Genomic DNA, 17,975 nt, shown 5'->3' with positions numbered 1-17,975 from the left:
TATTTGACAGACAGAGATCACAAGTAGGCAGAGAGGCAGGCAGATAGGGAGGTGGAAGCAGGCTCCCCGCAGAGCACAGAGCCCGATGTGGGGCTCGATCCCAGGACACTGGGACCATGACCTGAGCCGAAGGCAGAGGCTTTAACCCACTGAGCCACCCAGGTGCCCCTGAGAACAACTTCTATAGAACTTGTGACTTCCCTCAATAAGCCAGCAAATGATAAGGCACAAATTACACTATTTGACCACATTCTCGTAATCTTTGGTCATATTCGGTATTATGGTAAAATACATACAAAACAATATCCTTAAGGATTTAAAAAATTCTGCTGGTTTCTCTTCTGAAATAGGTGCCTTATAAGATTTAAAAATCTGAGCAAAGAGAATCTTTTGTTTCAAGTTTTGCAGAGCAAATACTGTAAAACATTTTTGCCTCTGTACTCCACTTTCACATTTCTAATAGAGAAATAGTAAAATGGCTGTTTGCTGCATCAAAAATACTCACTAACTCGCTGTATAACAGCAGTTCTCAAATTATCCTCCTGCACTAGTATCATCCCATTCTAACTAAATAATGGTAATCATTTCTCAGTTCATGTGAAGAAACTTAATGACTTAAATCCTTAATTTTTTAAAAGATTTTATTTATTTTATTTTATTATTTTTTTGCAAGGAAGAGAGAGAAGAGAGTACAAGCAAGGGGAGGGCCAGAGGGAGAAGCAGACTCCCTACTAAGCGGGAAGCCTTATGTGGGGTTCGATTCCAGGACCCTAAGATCATGACCCAAGCCGAAGGCAGACGCTTAACCAACTGAGCCAGCCAGGCGCCCCTTAATTTTTTTTAATTTTAAGTTATGCTCCAATAAGGTGGTACCTGGGTAGCTCAGTCATTTAAGCAAGCATCTGCCTTCAGCTCAGGTCATGATCCCAGGGTGCTGGGATCAAGCCCTGTGTCAGCAGGGAGTCTGCTTCTCCCTCTTCCTCTGCCTCTCCCCCAGCTTGTGCTCTTGCCCATACTCTCTCTCTCTCTCAAATAAATAACCAAAATCTTTTTTTTTTAATTATCCTCCAATAAATTTTTCCTAAATCTTTGGCCCTCACAACAACTAATTTTGCAACAAATGCTAATAGATTACAAAATAAGTGAACAAATAGTCAATGAATATTAATGAAACTTTAAGTTAGCTAGACATGGTTAGTTCAACAGTTTCTCTGTAATTGGACACATGTTCATGACTGATTTCTATATTACAGACCACTCGTACATCTATTTTCTACTACCATTGTTCCAACAATGTTGTCTTTGCTCAAATAATTTGGAACTATTTTCAGGGTCTATGGGATATTCTTTTGAAAACCCTAAACAATGGAAAAGCCAATAATCATGGTCCAGAAGGATCGTAAAGATTTATTTTATAGCCGAATAGGCGAGTGGGTGATCAGGTTGATTGATCCAGGTGTGCCTTGCATATTTACAATCCATAAGTGCACATGAGACACTCCCCAATTATTTACAGATAAGACTAACCTCTGAAAGTTAATTGTGCAATAAGCAAATGATGAGTCACAGAAGGGATATAGATCCAAGCCAACAAACCTTAATTATAACCTGCTTAAAATACTGTGGAAATAAGGAGAGAGGTTGGTTAATCACAAAGCATAGAAATAGCAAAATTAGAACAAATTAGCATAGTACATTCCTATGCTGTGTTACTGAGTAGGGAAAAGATAAATGGGTCAAGATATCAGTGTCCTAATATCACTCAAGAATTCAAATTAGGTAGGTAACTCCCCTTATCCCGATTCTATTGTGACGGGCAAACTTTACATATTTTGGCTTCCATGAAGCTTCCCAAACACTATGATGATCAGGCTGATAGGAGGTTCATTCCACCCAACGGTTAGTTATATTTTCCTCATTGCCAATCAATACTCAGCATTTTGGTTTTTATGCCGGGTCTCTTCTGAATTAGAGTGAGTCAGCTCTGAAACAGTGATAATGTTGCCTATTGAGGGTCAGGAAGCCAAACCCCACTCTTCAACTCCAACTCTGCGGAAGCTTAGACAGCTCTCCTTGGCAGCCCCCCAAACTGAAAACTTGCCTTTTTTTTTCTGAACAACTACAGGAAACAGATCAATTAGCATGTGTTTATTCACTTCATAAAAGAATCATTTGCTTTATGAAAAGATTTTCAAATACAGGGAACTTAGAGTGGATGAGAAACTGAGAAATGACTTTTTAATTCAGTCAGAAATTCTTTTTTTAAAAGATTTTTATTTATTTTAAGTATTTGACAGAGAGAGACACAGAGAGAGAGGGAACACAAGCAGGGGGAGTGGGAGAGGGAGAAGCGGGCTTCCTGTGGAGCAGGGAGCCCGATGTGGGCCTTGATCCCAGGACCCTGGGATCATGACCTGAGCCAAAGGCAGCCACTTAATGACTGAGCCTCGCAGGGACCTTCAGTCAGAAATTCTTTAAGCTTAGTCCAATACATCTTGATGGTGGTGGCAGGGCTGTGAATGGAAATGTATTGAACAATCACGTGTTTGAGAAGCTTAGCAGTTGAAGGGAGGAAGGAAAGAGGCAGAAGGTGGAAGGGGTGGTTGGGTAAAGGGAAAGACGTCCAGTTGTTTGTTGTTGAGTACCCCCTATGTATCAGAAAAGGACACCAGTCTATGGGAAACAAAGAGAAGGAACCAATGGAAACAGATATGAACGTCCTTGGGTAAAAGGGGTTTGAGTGGGGGTCCTCCCCAAGAAGATTGGGTTTGTGGGACAAGAGATTGCATCTCTTTTTCTAGGGAAAACTCCTTCAAAGATAACTCTGAAACACAATGGGGCACCTGGGTGGCTCAGTGGGTTAAAGATAACTCTGAAACACAACATTTTGGCCCTTCTCTCAAATGCATAGCTTTATTACTGCAGAAAGCCTTCAGACTCTCTTTCTTCTGATCAGTTATCTCTCAACTTTTTATTTACCAAATATAAATTAAGTGCCTCTCACAATTAAAATAGGAAGAAAGATGTGATCCATGGCCTAGAGGTGCTTATGATCTGACGGGAAAAATGGGCCTGTAAACAAATCACTGTGGGTCTTATATGTGCACCACATGCTGTGAGGATATAAAAGGGAAGAGTTTTGCTTTTTTAAGTATTTATTTATTTTTATTCTTTTTAATTTAACTTTTTAAAGTATTAAAATGATACTTTAAAACTGCTTAATCCATTTGATTGGTGGCTTATCTCTTCACCAGGTCCTAGTTCTAACCGGCAAATTCTCGTATAGTCAGGCTTTTTACACTTGCTTCCAATCAGTTAAAACAACATGCATTTCATTGGATTATACAGTATAAACAGCACTAGACACTCCAGGGAATTCTGAATTCAGAATCATATAATATATTATCCCTGCCTTCAAGAAATTTGCAGTCCATTTGGGTACATAAAGCTAATAGTACATCTTATTTTTGTGATTTATATTTTAAAATATAATATTTTCCTTGTTAAAGGGGGGGGGGAATAATTAGATGTACAACTCCATGGAACAATTCTAATAAGTCCCAGAGAGGAGAGACTTTAGGTTGGGAGAGTCAGAAGAGAAAGAAGGTAGACCAAGAAGTTGTAGTATTAGTTTGGAAAAAAAGCCAAAACACAGAAACCCCTTTACACTTTGGACGCCTGCTCCATTATCGCCTTGATTTTCTGATTTTGGATGTGCCACGATATGCCTACGGTGCAGATTTGGGGGGTAATTTTTCCATTTGGTGATCTCTGAGCTTTCTGATCTGTGGTTTGGGTTCTGCAGTGAATTTTAGAAGTATCTACATCATTACTCAAATGCTTCTACTCTCTCTCTCTTTCTCCTCCTGCTGGTGTTCCCATTACATGTATGTTACACCTTTTCTAATTGTCCCACAGTTCTTAGTTATTCTGTCCTAATTTTTTCACCTTTCTCTTTGTTTTTTGGCTTTAGAAGTTTCTATTGACATGTTTTCAAGTTTGCCTGTGTCCTTTTACTGATGAGCCCATCAAAGGCATTTTTAATTTCTGTTACAGGGTTTTTATGTCTAAGATTTCTTTTGGATTCTCTCTTGGCATTTCCACTTCTCTGCTTAAATTATCCATCTTTCTTGCCTTGTGGTCCAGTTTTTCCATTAGAGCCCTTAACATAATAATTACAGTTATTTAAATTCCCAGTCTGATCATTCTCCAAATTCTGCCATATATTAATAAGTCTGTTTCTGGTGCTTGCTTTGTTTCTTTGGATTATGTTTTTTGCCTTTTAACATACCTTGTAATTTTTGTTGAAAGTTGGACATCATGTACTGGGTAAAAATAACCGAGGAAGACAGACTTCCCATCTGAGGTTTTATGTTTTTCTGGCTAGGAGTTTAGACTGTTTACTGTCGCTGTAGCCATAGTTCCAGAAGTGAAAATTTCCTCTGATGTCCTTGTTTTTTGTCACCACTTGAGATTCCTTCTTGAGTGGGGTCTGAGACTTATAGGTCTTTCAGCTGTATGGTTATTATACAACTGCCAGATTGATGTGGCAGTGAACTACGGGCCAGGGGAATCCTAGGATTAAGTCTTGATTTTTTTTTAGTGAGCCTGTGTCCCTGGCCTGTGACCTTCACAAGTGCTTCTCATCTTTTCCTCCCTACTCCCCTCTACTCTCTACTAGGCTGGATAGGACGGTTAGAGGGATATTTCTCTTCACCCACATGGAAGGCTAGAGCAGATTGGAATTGGATATGTACCGTGCCCCAGGTTAGTTAGGCTCTGGTAAAATAATTTCTTGAGGGCAGACAAAGACACAACAGAGAACTCTGGGTATATTCAAAATAACTATTGTTCCCATCCCCCTGAGATGTTCCGGGGTAACTTCCTCTGCTCTACAACCTGAAAACTTAGTGGAGTTCCTGGAGATAAAACTCAGGAATGTAGGGGGCCCTCTTATGGTTGGGCCCCCAGGAATTTTTCTCTCTCAAGCTGGTCCACAAGCTTAGTCTCCAGGAGTTAGTCAATTCCCTTTGAAGTGTTCCTACCAGGTTCCAACAATGGCTTCTACTCCTAGGAAGCTGTGATTGTCCGTATTACTCTGTCTCTCCACTGTCAGGGCAGTGGTTTGCCCTGTAAACTTGATTCTCTGATGGATCTTTAAAATGGTTGATTTTCAATTCATTCAGCTCTTCTCTTGTGTGAGGATGGAAGTGGTGACTTTTTAGCTCTTTACGTGTCTTACTGAAAACTGGCAGTCCATTCCAATTTCTTATGGAAAAATAATCTATAAATATTAGAATCCTAATATCTATCAGTTGAGGCTACTCTAGTCTTCAGTGATAGGATTACACTGTTTTATGCTCAGATTTAGTTGCTAAAACCTTGGGTGCCAGTTTATTTTAGTTCCATCATCTAACTCATCTAAGCTTGTTTACTTATTTGTAAAATGAGGGTAATACCCTTTCTTTTTAAATTATAGGCTTATGGAGAGAGTAAACTAAAAATATATGAGAAAACATTTGAACAAAGAAAAAGAACTTCTTGAACAAGAAGTGTCACAAAAATTCAGTGAGAAAGAAGACAATTTCTATGGTTCTTTACCTTATACTAAGTTGTATAAAAGTAAACATTTCAAATGAGTCGTGCATTATTTAACCAAGATATTTTCAAATCACCATATTAATTACAAAAGATTCTTTGCTCTATGAAAATATTCCTTAATTGAGTAATAGTTTTAAAATTAAGGTGATTTAAATCTGAGTAGGTATGCGCTAGTGACAGGTTTAATTATAAAGCTTTATTATAGAAACTTCCCTACTAGATATTAGTGAATACATTTGTTAAAATAAATATTATATAGAACAGAAATTAATTCCACATTAATAATAATAACAAAAATATCTGAGATTTTTTGGTCACACAATTGTCTAAGATCTTTTTAAAGCTTTTTGAAGGTTTTAATTTACATGTCATAAAATTCACTTATTTTTATTATATAAGTCAATGGTTTTAGTAAGTGTACAGAGTTGTACAACTATCACCATAATCCAGTTTTAGAACATTTTTATCACCCCAGTAAAATCCTTTATGTACATTTACTATTAAACCCTGCTCCCATTCCCAGCCTTAAATGACCACTAATTTTTTTACTGTCTTTGTGGATGTGCTTATCTTGGACATTTCATACATGTAGAATCATATATGTGGCTATTTGTTTCTGGCTTTCTTCATTTAGCATAAGGTTTTCAGAGGTTCATTTATCTTTTAGCATGTTGCAGTATTTCCTTCCTTTTTATTGCTGAGTAAGTAACAGTATCCACTGAATGAATATACCCCATTTCGTTTAACCATGCACCAGCTGATGGTCACTTGGGTCATTTTCACTTTTGGGCTATTATGAATAATGATGCTATGACTCATACTGATACATACCTATGTGCCGTTTGTGTGTGTGTGTGTGTGTGTGTGTGTGTGTGTGTGTGTGTAGATGTATGTTTTTATTTCTCCTGGGGTAAACCTAGGAGTAGAATTTCTGGGTCATACAGTAAATTTGTATTTAATTTTTAAGAAATGATCAAACTGTTTTCCTAAGTGGCCATACCATTTAAAATTCCTACCAGCAGGTGTTTGAGGCTTGTGGTTTGTCCATATCCTTGCCAACATTCGTTACTGTCTGTCTGATTATAGCCATTCTAATAGATGTGAAATGGTATCTCATAGTGGTTTTAATTTGCATTTCCCCAATGACTAATGATGCTAGACTTGTGATACTTGTTAACATTTTAAGAATAGCATATTAGCCATTTGTATACTTTTTTTAGTGAAATGTATATTCGATTATTTTTCTAGTCATATAATATTCTAAGGAATCAAAATTAAAGAATTACTTATAGGGGCACCTGGGTGGCTTAGTGGGTTAGGGCCTCTGCCTTCGGCTCAGGTTATGATCCCAGGGTCCTGGGATCGAGCCCCGTGTTGGGCTCTCTGCTCAGCAGGGAGCCTGCTTCCTCCTCTCTCTCTGCCTGTTTCTCTGCCTACTCGTGATCTCCATCTGTCAAATAAATAAATAAAATCTTAAAAAAAAAAGAATTACTTATATAGTTAATTTCAACCTGATTTTTTTTATTCAAGAACCGGGCATATGCATTAAATATAGGTGCAGTGCAATTAATTATCTTTAAACTTATAACATTATGTGAAAAGAAACCAGGGGCACTGGGTAGCTCAGTCAGTTAAGTGTCTGCCTTCAACTCTGGTCAAGATCTCAGGGTCCTGTGATTGAACCCCCTGTCCATCCAGCTTCTTGCTCAATGGGGAGCCTGCTTTATCCTCTCTCTCTCTGCTACTCCCCTCCAATCATGCTTTTTCTATCTCCCTCTCTCTCAAATAAATAAATGAAACCTTTTAAAAAAATAGAATTTTTTAAATTCTATTTTTAATAAAATGATTTTTTTAATTCTATTTTTAATAAAAGAATTTCAGTGTTGACCTGTTAAAGCCCTCAAGGCAGGGATCCCATCTCACCTTAGCATTCCCTGCATCTCACAGTGAAGTCTAATTCCTGCATCTAACATTGTGCCTAAAACATTTGAGAGTTCAATGGATTGTTATTTAAACGGGATCAGGGTTGGAAATCCAGACTGTGTGATGTTATTTTTCTCCTTAGAACTTTGACGGATGACCCACTGAACTTCCTCCTTGGGTCTGGGACACAGAGCTATATAATGTATAGGTCTTCTTCTACTTATGATGGGGTTACATCCCAATAAGTCCATTGTAAGTTGAAAATATGTTAAGTCCAAAATGCATTTAATACCTTAAACTACAGAACATCTAGCTTAGCCTAGCCTACCTTAATCAAGCTAACAACCTTACCTTAGCCTACCGTTGGCAAAACCGTAACATAAAGCCTATCTTCTACTAAACTGTTGAATCTCTCATGTAATTTATTGAATACAGTGCTGTACTGAAAGTGGAAAACAGAATGGTTGTTTGGGGACAAAATGACCATTAAGTGCATCTACTATTTACCCTTGTGATGGCGTGGCTGACCGGGAGCTGTGGCTTGCTGCCTCTGCCCAGCATCACGAGAGAGTATCACGCAGCATATTGCTAGCTGGGGAAAGACCCAAATGCAAAATTTGAGGTAAGGTTTCTACTGAGTGCATATCGAATCCATGCCATCGTGAAGTCGAAAAATCCTGTCAGGAACCATCTGCAGCAGCTAATGGTGCAAGCTGACCAGTCAGATCGCCTAGCCTCACTGTTTTCTAACTGTGAGCACTCCGAGAACCTTACTTAGCCTTTTACAAGGCCCTCGCTTCCTCATCTAAGAGCCATACTTGCTGCACAGCATTATACTGAAGAGTAGGTAAGGCTCTCCGTGCAAAGCACTTAGCCCGGTCACAAGCTCTTAGCTTGGTCACAGTCCCTGCCCCATACACCTTAGCTATTCTCATTATGGTTGTTAGAGTCTGAAAAGCCAGACTTCAGCTATAGGCTTGATTAACAGAGAAGTAGGTTAGTTGCTTTTTTCCCTCAATTTTACCCAAAATGTGTTTATATGTGTATCGCTTTCTTTCGAAAGAGACATTTAAAATATTTTAAACATTTTAAATATTCAAAAGATGATATGTAAAGAGCAAGGTTTTAAACAGATTGGTGACTAGATATAATATGGTATCTTTATTATTCATCCTTAAATATTAACAATAATTACTTTATCACATTCTAGCATCATCCCCAGGCTTGTATAAATCATTTTTTCTAACTCACCTTAAATCTTTATCCCATTTTTCTACTGACCCCCCGCCACCATTTATTTCTTCCACTCTTTGTCTATATCTTTATTTAGCAAGATCAGCACTGGAGGCAGAGAGAAGTGCTCAGATCCCAAAATGACTCCCTTTTCTCCTTTTCCCTTGTTATCTTTCTATCTTTCCTTTTTTCTTCCTGTCTTCTGTTTTTCTCTTTCTTTTACCCTCCAAAGAATGAAGGAAAGGAGGAGGGGGGGAGGAAGGAAGGAAGGAAGGAAGGAAGGAAGGGAGAGAGGGAAGGAAGAAAAAGAGAGGGAGGGAAGGAGGAAAGGAGGGAGGGAAGATGGAAGGAAAAATAATTATAGAGGCATGAGGATTGGAGAAAAGAGGGAGCCATTGGCAATGGCTGGGTCTTATGTTTTTTTTCCTCTCTTGCATGCCTCTTTCCCATCATAGGTGTTGTCTCCAGGGTTAGAACATCTTTAGCTCCCATAAATGAAATCTGAGAAAGATGTGGGAATCTGCTTGTCAACTGGTGTTTGCCTGGTCCTTAAATGATCTAAGTAAGAAGGGCTAGAATCCCTACTCCCACCTTGTGTGAAATCCAGTGCTCTTCCCAAGACTTCTCTAAATTTTAGGGAGTTTATAGTTTTGTGGTCACCTTTAGTTCTGACTTCCTGATTCCACTAAGTTTGAATTCTTCACTCTGTCTTATACACTCTTTTTTCTCAATTTCTGAGTCTATTTACACTTGGAACTCAGTCATTTGTCTTGATTTCTATTATTTTTTAAATTTTATTTATTTATTTATTTATTTATTTGGGAGTGGGGGAGGGACAAGCGGACTCTGTGCTGAGGGCAGAGTCCAATTCGGCACTTGATCTTACAACCCTGAGATCATGGCCTAAGACAAAATCAAGAGTCAGAAGCTTAACTGACAGATCACCCAGGTGACCTCCCATTCCCCCCACTTCATTTTCGTTATTTAAAAACACCATTCTCAAAAAGCTTCCTTATGTATAGTGAGCTTTACTGAAGGTAGGGGGAAATGCAAATTTATAGTGCAAACAGAAACAACCTAAGATGGAATACAACACATCCTTGTTTTAAAATTCCTGCACTGGTACTTATGCCTGCAATTTACTTAGAAATTAATTTCTTAGAAAGATGAATTGCTGGAGAGATAGAGGGATGATAGATGTACAGATATGTGTAATAAAGCAAGTATAATAAAATAACCATGTAGAATCTAGGTGGTAATGGATGTTCATTGTAAATATTATTTGAACTGCTATTTCATGTTTTTCATAATAAAATATTGGGAAAAACAAAAACAAAAACAAAATCCCTCTGTCCCTCTCTCTGAGAAATGCATTAATTCTCAGCCATCTCTCCAACTCTCTCTCTGAGATTCTGGATCATCTGTACTGTGGGGAAACCCTGACAAAACTTCCTTTCATTTCTAATGAACACAGTTTAGCTTTCTTTGCTCCATTATCTCCTACTGATCATACCTTTGTTGTCTTCACACCCAAGCTGCTTAAGATCTTCTTGCAATGACCTCCTTAAGAATTCAAGAGCAAGAACCACCTTATACATATTTCTATGTTTTTTTTAATATTTTATTTATTTATTTGACAGAGAGAGATCACATGTAGGCAGAGAGGCAGACAGAGAGAGAGGAGGAAGCAGGCTCCCTGCTGAGCAGAGAGCCCAATGCGGGACTCCATCCCACGACCTTGAGATCATGACCTTAGCTGAAGTCAAGAGGCTTAACCCACGGAGCCACCCAGGCGCTCCTATTTCTATGTTTCTTAATGCATTTAACAATGTCTTGTCTATAAGAGAGATAATTTACATATATATAATTATATATACTTTCATATATAATTATACATATGTCATATATGTATAATTAATGATACTTAATAAAAATTAATTAATAATATACATACTTAAGGGCATACATTACTGAAAAAAATTGATTTAAGTCCTGGATCTCCCAGTAACTGTGTGACCTTGGACTTGCTGACTGACTTCTTGGAGTCAATTTCCAAGTTTTCTAATCTGAAAAAAAGGTATGATTTTAAAAAATGGCTACCTCACAGGATGATCATGAGTTTTAAATTGGATAATGCAGGCTTTTAAAAACTCTAACCAGTAATTGAACAATTGGATAATGAAAAGAGGGCAAAACCTGTTTATGTGATTGACTGTTGGGGGTCCCTGCCTTTCTGGCTAATGAGCAATAGGCATTCAAAAGCCAGTACCTTCTCCTAATGGGGAAGCTCAACATCTTCCAATGGTCTCCATCCTTCCACTCCCTGTTCCAACCCTAGTGGCAGCCTTCTTAAATAAGCTGCTGTCAGGATGGTCCCACTACTGCAACTTTCTGCAATACCCATTTGATCCCAAACAAACCCCTGCCTCCTTGTCAATCCGAACAGTGGTGTTGTGCATACTCAACTTCTCTTTGTCTTCAGCTTTGGGTCCTAGTGTCTTGGGTTCAGTAGTTTCTTCTGGAGCATCAAGAAATGTCCCGTTCAGTGTTCTGTCGACTATGAGAAAGCATAGATTAGATCATGCAAGGGGGGAGAGGTGTTAGTTAATTATGCTTGTAGGACATAGAATAGTATCTCACTGTGAATGTTCGCTCACCTTCTTCTCCATAAATTTTCTTAACCATTTAAAAGTTTCTTTACTCTTGGCATCAGGGAAATACAAATCAAAACCACAATGAGATATCACCTCACATCAGTCAGAATGGCTAAAATGAACAAGTCAGGAAATGACAGATGCTGGCGAGGATGCGGAGAAAGGGGAACCCTCCTACACTGTTGGTGGGAATGCAAGCTGGTGCAACCACTCTGGAAAACAGCATGGAGGTTCCTCAAAATGTTGAAAATAGAACTACCCTATGACCCAGCAATTGCACTGCTGGGTATTTACCCTAAAGATACAAACGTAGTGATCCGAAGGGGCACGTGCACCCGAATGTTTATAGCAGCAATGTCTACAATAGCCAAACTATGGAAAGAACCTAGATGTCCATCAACAGACGAATGGATAAAGAAGATGTGGTATATATACACAATGGAATACTATGCAGCCATCAAAAGAAATGAAATCTTGCCATTTGCGACGACGTGGATGGAACTAGAGGGTATCATGCTTAGCAAAATAAGTCAATCGGAGAAAGACAACTATCATATGATCTCCCTGATATGAGGGAGAGGAGATGCAACATGGGGGGTTAAAGGGGTAGGAGAAGAATAAATGAAACAAGATGGGATTGGGAGGGAGACAAACCATAAGTGACTCTTAATCTCACAAAACAAACTGAGGGTTGATGGGGGGAGGGGGGTTGGGGGGGTTGGGTTATGGACATTGGGGAGGGTATGTGCTATGGTGAGTGTTGTGAAGTGTGTAAACCTGGCGATTCACAGACCTGTACCCCTGGGGATAAAAATATATTATATGTTTATAAAATATAAAATTAAAAAAGAATAGCTAATTCCTAAAAAAAAAAAAAGTTTCTTTACTGCTTCACTTTATTGAAAATAGTTTCAGAATTCCTTATCCTCTTTTAACTCGTGTACTTCCCTAGCTGAAGCTAATATAAATGGGAATTTAGCAGTAATTGGTCCCTTAGCAACCGGCAGATCTTGCAGTTTGGCTCCTACTGAGCTTGGAGTTGCAAAAGTCCGATGCCACAGGCTGAATTATGAAAGATCAGTCGACGTCGGGATGTCTTCCTGATATTTTGAAACCAACATTTAAACAGAAGAATACAAAAGATTTTAAAGAGCCCTGAGATGGTTTCACTGAAGTTTATTAAATACATAATAATATTTTACATGTTTCCAAGTGAATATTTTGGGAATTTTTATAGGTCTTCTTAGAAAATGCCAAAAGATAATAATCTGTTATTTAAAGCAAGTATTAAAAGTCTTGGATATAACAATCAATACTTAAATATCTATTTAATAGTCGTTTTGGGGGAAAGGCACGAATGTAGATTATTTTTTAACATATCTTTACCACAATGTCTGAAAAACGTTTTGGCAGACTTTTGCAGTTTGAAAAAGTAACCCACACTCCCAGGACATTTTTCTTCTTAGGACTGTAAAACACTTGCAAGGATATAATCACAAGAACCTTGTAGCAAGGACCCATGTTCCTTGTATTAACTGTGACATTAACATAAAAAGGGTTTGAGGATTTCTTTTGTTCTTCTTAAGCAGTGGCTTAAGCTGTTTTCTTCCTACTTAATCATTTTGATTTTCCTTATAATCAATAGAAGCATGTTTAATGTAGCCAGCGGGTGCTGGAGATATAGTCTATTCAAGGTAATGGAACATCTCTGCTACATTTGATCACCTTCTTCATTTTTTTTTTGTATTCAAACTAGTATTCATCAAATTCCTATGGTGTATAAGGCACTGTTTTAGGTACTGGGGATTTAGCCATAAGCAAAACAAACTTTCACAGTACTGACATTCTAACATGTGAATTGGGGGGAAGAGAAAACAGATGAAAGCAGATTAAAGCAAATAAAGAGGTCAGTATATACCAAATGATGAACTGTTAGAAAAACGGAGAAAAATAAGGCAGGGTAAGGGGCATCTGGGGGAAGAATTGCTATTTCATATACACAGTCTGGGAAGGCCTCACTAAGAAGGTGACACCTGAAAGGATAAGGGGGTGAACCATGTAGATATGAAGGAGGACAGTGTTTCAGGCACAAGAAACTGCAAGTACAAAGTACTCACCTTCCTGAAACTCTCTTCCCCTCTAAGATGTCTCTATCCTCAATCCCTGCCTCTCGCTACCCCCTTCTCTGTGTCCCTCATTGGTTTTCTCCTCCTCCTCCTTAGTTAGAGAAAAACCTGCATGAAAACTTCTTTCTGCTCCCCTCCTTCTAATTATTCCTTGTTGATTTTTGATGATGTTGCTGTCAATTGACCTTTATTCATTGATTCTTGAAAGTATCCATGCAATTGAACAGAATTTACAATTCTCGGGATGTCTGCCAATGACAGATTAGACATCAATAGAACAGACCAAATGATTGATTACTTTAGTTTAGCAAAAAAAGGGATACGAAATTCATATTTTAGCCAGAGGAAGATTCTAAGCATTCCAGAACCAGACCATCACATTTTGAAAGATTAGATTTCAATGCTCTCTTCAACTAATGCATTTCTAGAAAGGCAGTGATAGAAATACAGTATCAGAAAGGCTAATGATTTATAACTATAAGAACTAGAGAATTGGGAAAAGATTTTAAAAGGCCATCTGGTTCACCCTCCTGCCTCTCAGCAGATCAGTGTTGAAACTGATCCAGGTTGCTGAGAAAATCTTTGATGAGAAAGGTTCTATAGTTTTTCTTTGTAGTCTGATTTAGTGAACTGAACTGATTTTAAAGAATGTTAACTCATGTAAATTATTTTTTGTTCATGTTCTTGCTCTTGTTTCCTCTCTACCTATGCAAATTCTTCAATGATTTAATCATCTTCAATGATTTAATAACTTATTAATTCTCCATAAAATCTTACCTGGCCATTGAGGTCAGTGTTATTTTTTCCACCTCTAAACAAATATGTGTAACACTTCTTTGGTACTTAAATGTGAACTATCATTCCTCTTATGGAGTTACATATATGCGTTATTCAATATTTCATGACTGTAAATATTGTCTCTCCACTCATACTGTCACTATCATAAGGGCAAGCACTGGAGCTTGAACTTTTGTTTTGTTTTAGCATAGTACTGCTTGTATACAATTAGCACTAGATAAATCTTTGCTCAGTTTTGCACTAGAGTTAACTCCTATCAGCTTGCTAGAGCCAACCATACATATCTTTTTTCAGCCCAGCATTTGGTGACATCATGTTGGTAGCTTAAAGTCAACTGTGATGGGAATGTCTTCACCATAGAAATTGGCAGAGCCTACAAATCAGTAGCCTGGGTTTATATCTGGCTTGACCATCTTCTTGCTGTGCAAAATTTGGTGAGATACTATGCCTCACAATTTCTTCATCTGAAAACATAGATATTAAATTATCTACTTCATAAAAGCGTTGTTTGGAGTAGATGCATTTATGCATGTGAACTATTTAGAAAAACCCTTAGTGTGTAGTAAATCTTCAATAACTGAGAGTTTAATTTTTGTTAAATTATCCCTCTACTTTTTTCATATATTCTCAACTGCTCTGTGAAGCTTTCACAGAAGTCCGCAATATGACCATGCTTGATTTATACAACATTATTTCCTATAAAGAATGATACAGATATCTGTATACAGGTCATTATGTGAACATAGGTTTTCTTTTCCCTTGGGTGTCATTACTGTGCTCTATGGTATTATGTTTAACTTTTTTTTTTTTTTTAAAGATTTTATTTATTTGTCAGAGAGAGAGGAGAGCGAGCGAGCACAGGCAGACAGAATGGCAGGCAGAGGCAGAGGGAGAAGCAGGCTCCCCACCAAGCAAGGAGCCCGATGTCGGACTCGATCCCAGGACGCTGGGATCATGACCTGAGCCGAAGGCAGCTGCTTAACCAACTGAGCCACCCAGGCGTCCCTATGTTTAACTTTTTAAAGAAACTGCCAAATTGTTTTCCATGGTGACTATGCCATTTTACATTCCCATCACTAAGGTATGAAAGTTCCAATCTTTCCATATCATCTCCAGCACTTGTTATTGTCCATTTTTAAAAATGATAGCCAACCATCCCATTGGGTATGAAGTGGTTATCTCATAATTTTGATTTGCATTTCTCTAATGACCAGTGATGTTGAACATCTTTTCATGGACTTTTTGGCCATTTGCATTTCTTTTTTGGAGAAATGACTATGCAGATCTTTGCCCATTTTTAAACTGCAGATCTTTGCCCATTTTTTTAAGTTATAGGGGTTCTTTATACATTTTGGATTCTAGACCCTTATCAGATATAGGATTTGCAAATACTTGCTCCCATTTTTGAGTTATCTTTCCATTTTCTTGATAGTGTTGTTTGAAGCACAAAAGTTTTTTGTTTTGGTTAAGGCGAATTCATTATTTTTTCTTTGGACATTATTTTTTCTTTGGTTGCTTGTCTTTTCGGTGTTATATTAAAAAAAAAAAACACTGCCTAAGAAACCACTGGAATTGAAAAGGTCACAAAGATTTATATCTGTGTTTTCTTCTAAGAAATTTGTCATTTTAGCTTTTACAGTTAGGCTTTTGATCCATTTTGAGTTATTTTTTGTATATAATATATGGGAGGATCTAACTTCATTCTTCTGTCTGTTGCTCACCCAATTTTAGGTTCACATGTATGCTGGTCACTTGCCTCCTTCCCTCCCCACTTCTACCCGCCCCACCTCCACCCCCTGCCACCATTTCTGCTGTATATTTCAGGGAAATATTTTTCTAGTCTCCATTACCAATTGACTCTCAGGTAGGGTCAGTCAATGGAGACACTAGTAGAAGATCAGAGGACAGATGGAGAAGAGAAGCCATGGAATTTCTTCCCTCCTTCAGCCACAGGCATTCTCTCCAGCAGTTGCTGTATGGCCTCTGTGGCTCCATATTACACTAAATGACTCTTCCCTCTGCGGTTCCTAGATCTGCAGGGTGGTCCCATCGTGCTTCTGGCTCCTAAATGGTCCTGCTTTCTGAATTCTGGTACTAAAAACCACTCCTTTTGTTTCTATAATCCTGGGATGAGTGCTACTCCACTTGTTGCTAACCTCTGGATACTTTTGTATTCCCTGTTGATTTCTAAACTCTTCCATAGCTAAAAATACGTTTATTAAATTTCTTGTGTTAAAAAAAACAATACCTGGAAATGTTTCTATTTTCTTTCATTGGACTTGATTAATAAAATATCTAACATTTTTCATTCTATCTTTAAATAGTTGCCAAAGATGCCATTTTCAGCATATTGTAATTATTGGCTTATAAAAATAAAACCTATATATCACTCTTTCAGATGTATTTAGTGGAAGCTAAAACCATAGTGATTTGAGACCACCTATATCCATTATAAAATACATGAGTAAGGCCTCATCAGTCAAAAGTTTTACATTGTTTCCATTCATTTCAGTTCTATTCCACTTCCTCTACAGAAAGTGTCATAATATATTTTTATGTTTTAAATTCTTCTATTAGTCATGCTAGGCTATTTCTTGGAAGCAAAAATAGGTATATTAAATGAAATTACAAATTGTTAAGCTTTCTGGGTCCACAATGTCTGTTAAAATACTTCTTCTAGTTTGAGTTATTGTAATATTACCACCATAGCATATACTTGCTGAAAACAACATTAATAAACTATAATTTTTTTATAAATAGTTGTTGAACATGAGAGTTAAACTTTTTTGGGAAATCTATCTCTTAAGGTGTTGACTGAAGTGGTGCTTTTGGCATCTTGATAATGGAGGTTCTCTGTTGCAGCCAGATTTTTTTTTTTTAAGATTTTATTTATTTGACACAGAAAGAGAATGCAAGAGAGGGAACACAAGTAGAGGGAGTGGGAGAGAGAGAAGCAGGCTTCCCACTGAGCAGGGAGCCCAATGCCAGGCTCCATCCCAGGACCCTGGGATCATGACTTGAGCTAAAGGCAGCCACTTATCGATTGAGCCACCCACACACCCCACAGCAAGATTTTTTTATACCATGCGGCAAAGCACAATAGGAAGGAGAGGTGGCCAGGAGGTATCCTTTCTTTTGTGAAGGGGAAAAGAGAAAGGATAGGAAATGGGATCCCACGGAGATCACTTTTAGCAAGGAGTGTATATGACTTTGAGGGTTTAGAAATTCTTAAAACTGCATGCGCCCTTGGAAAGTTTTCATGTCCTGTAAGGGTACATGTAACTCAGCATTATGTGGGAAATTATCCTGATGCCAGAGTAGCTTCTAAGAACACTAAGACAAGCTATTTGCCACTAAACAAAGGCTTACAGACCACACTGAGATTCTTGAATCATGCAGTTTATTGAATTAATTGAAAACAGAGGAGGAAGCAAGGGAATAGAGATGGCATAGATTAATACACTTAGGACAGAGGGCAAACAGAGTTGAAGGAGTATATTACTTAGATTCTGAATTATGCAAAGTTCATAGGTCTTGTCTCTTTCTCTGATGTATCACACTTGCCCTGATGTTGATGTGGATATAAGCCCGCGCTGAGGTTTGTGCAAGAGTGCTTTGCAGAAGGAAGGTGCTTAGAACA

The sequence above is a fragment of the Lutra lutra genome, chromosome 6 (assembly GCF_902655055.1).
Source record: "Lutra lutra chromosome 6, mLutLut1.2, whole genome shotgun sequence".
Lineage (NCBI taxonomy): Eukaryota > Metazoa > Chordata > Mammalia > Carnivora > Mustelidae > Lutra > Lutra lutra.
Note: the sequence above shows the minus strand (reverse complement) of the source record.